Below are 2582 nucleotides of genomic sequence, written 5' to 3' on the forward strand. Positions count from 1 at the left end.
CGTGCGTGTGTGACTGAGAGAGAGAGAGAGATTTGGTTCATCTATTTACAATAGAATCTATGTGGAGATGACCTCATGCCAAATTCAGGGTCATTTAGTCTAAAAAGTTTACTGAGGATGTAGAAAAGAGCAGCATGCCTAGATTAGACACGTGGGTTTAATTATTAGTTCTGCCACTTCTCAGCAGAAAAGTTATTACATATATATTTTTTAATAGAAGTCTGGCTCGTTAGCTCAGTTGGTTAGAGCATGGTGCTGATAACACCAAGGTCAGGGGTTCAATCCCTGTACTGGCCAGGGGCCAAAATTTAAGAAAAAAAATTTTTTTAAATAGAACATTTTTGTTATTTTAAATTGGATATGACCTTTGCTGGCAAAAAATCTTTGTGCTACATTACAAGTTCCTGCTACATTTCATTTCTAAGTTTCTTCTTTTTTGGGCTCAATGACTCGTCTCACTGAAAGTTGGATCTAGTATCTCTTTTAATCATTGTTTCTATTTAGAAAATGTTCTTTGGTTTTGGGGGATTATTGGAACTGGGTAAAATTTCAAAAACTAAGGAAATCTTGATTTAAAACATTACTGTGCTGGTGCTTCTTGCAAATTCTTTTCGTGATTTTTATATAATGATATCCCTATCTGTTAAAGCACTTTTGTTTTAACAAGAAACATTCTCACACTTTTCCTTAGACAAACTATTAATTAATAAACATGTTCTTGAGCAACAGCCTAGCACTTTGGAAGAAAATTTATATAATTTTTAAGTGAATTTTCTGCTTTCATCTAATGTGCAATACATAGGATGTAAATGGAACGTCACTATTTTATTGCTATGAAAACAGTCAGAAAATTACACAGGGAGAAACTGATATTGTCAGAACCAGAACCAGACAAGTTCCCTGGGTCAAAGCAATATTGGTTTGGAACAGAGAGTCGAAGAGACCAGGACTGAGTCCTTACCCCATTGCTCACTGTGTGACCTTGAATGGCTCACTTGCCTTTCTGAACTTAAACTACTATTGTCTATAAAGTAAACATTATAATACCTGTCTTGGATAGAAATAGTAAATATTAGAAAATATTAGGATAAAGCAATAGCCTGGTAAGTTCATGGTAAACTCAATGAACAACAAATATTAGTATTAATACAACTATCACTTTGACTGCCCCTACTATTTATTGGCAGTTTGTGATACTTTGGTTAAAATATATACCACAGGACTTTTGATGTTAATGATGACCATGAGCATATTTCTGGGTGCCACTTATTCCTGACAAAGACTTGTCATTGTATCTTCTTCCCAATTGACGTGATAAATTGATGTGGGCACAAAGGTAAGATAACCTGTCTTTGTAGTTAAAAACAATCTTAAAGGCAGTAGGTAATTCTGTGTGTGTACTTCCACACTCCCCACGATTACTGTTTTACACTCTAATGACATTTAATACTGTATGAAGAATGGGTCTTTATTCTTTTAAATGGGGCTCTGGTTCAGATGCTTCAAATAAGAGAACACTGAAAACCAGTGCTGTTTCTTACTCTCTTTTAATATGTATATTTCACTGTTTGGAGTCACTGATGGTTGCCTAGTAAATGACATCACCATTTAATGTAAATTGCATAAAATATGACTAATAAACTGACAAGGCTCCCATGAAAGCTTAAGTAGCAGTTTTAACTAGTTAGAAAACTTTCCTTTCCAGTATTTATAACAGTTATTATTTAAGCAATGAGTCTTTCATTTATTGTTCCTTGTATCTGGAAGGCTTTCCTCTATACTTGGTTAACCCCTATTTCTCTTTCAGATCTCAGCTCAGATGTCACCTCTATAGGGAAGACTTCCCTGACCCTCCCAAGGCTAAGACATGTCCCCTGTTAGGCTTTCTCAACAGAACTACGTGTTTTTCTTCAGAGACACTTGTAACTATTTATTTGTGTGATTACTTGCTTGATAATCTGTCTCTCCACTAGAACAAAGGCTCCATCAGGGCAGAGATTGATCACATTTCTTGGCAAATAGTAGATGATAAATAATATTTGTTGAATAAGCAAATGACATTTGACCTTTAGACTAAAGCAAGATATCTCTAATAAAAATTCCAACATTAATTTTTATGTCTAGAAAGATCTTCCAACTCATGGCAGTTTTTTATTTTAAAATGTGTCACATTGCATTAGAGCACATAGGACGGATTTTCAGCAAGCAGAAATACAAACTTTTGGTGGTTGAGACTCACACTTCAAATTCAGAATCAATGAATGTACAATGTACAATGCCCACCTCATTTTCACACTGTACATAAACCCTAAAGCTGCACTGGAGATGAAGTAAAGAGTGAGAATAGCCTCAGAAAATATTTTTTCTGATATACACATATAAAATACATACCAACGTTTAGGCCATTAGTATCTTTGTTGTAGTTGTTGAGGTTGGGCTATTAGGCACAATGATGCTTAGTAACATCTGTCCCACCACCAAGAATTCCTATATCTCTGCTTGACCAAGGATTGATCCCTGTGGTAAATTTTAAAATAAAAAATGCTATGAAGAACAATTGCTTTTAGTAAATCTTTTCTAGG

The 2582-nt window shown here is 34.7% G+C and overlaps 1 non-coding gene across 1 annotated transcript; it reads left to right on the forward strand.

The window, feature by feature from the left end:
* The first annotated feature begins 223 nt into the window (after window positions 1-223).
* Window positions 224-297, forward strand: TRNAI-GAU. The gene has a single exon. It is a non-coding gene; the product is annotated as a tRNA-Ile (tRNA).
* The last annotated feature ends 2285 nt before the right edge of the window (window positions 298-2582 follow it).

This window comes from Galeopterus variegatus, unplaced genomic scaffold, assembly GCF_000696425.1.
Source record: "Galeopterus variegatus unplaced genomic scaffold, G_variegatus-3.0.2 Scaffold1214, whole genome shotgun sequence".
NCBI lineage: Eukaryota > Metazoa > Chordata > Mammalia > Dermoptera > Cynocephalidae > Galeopterus > Galeopterus variegatus.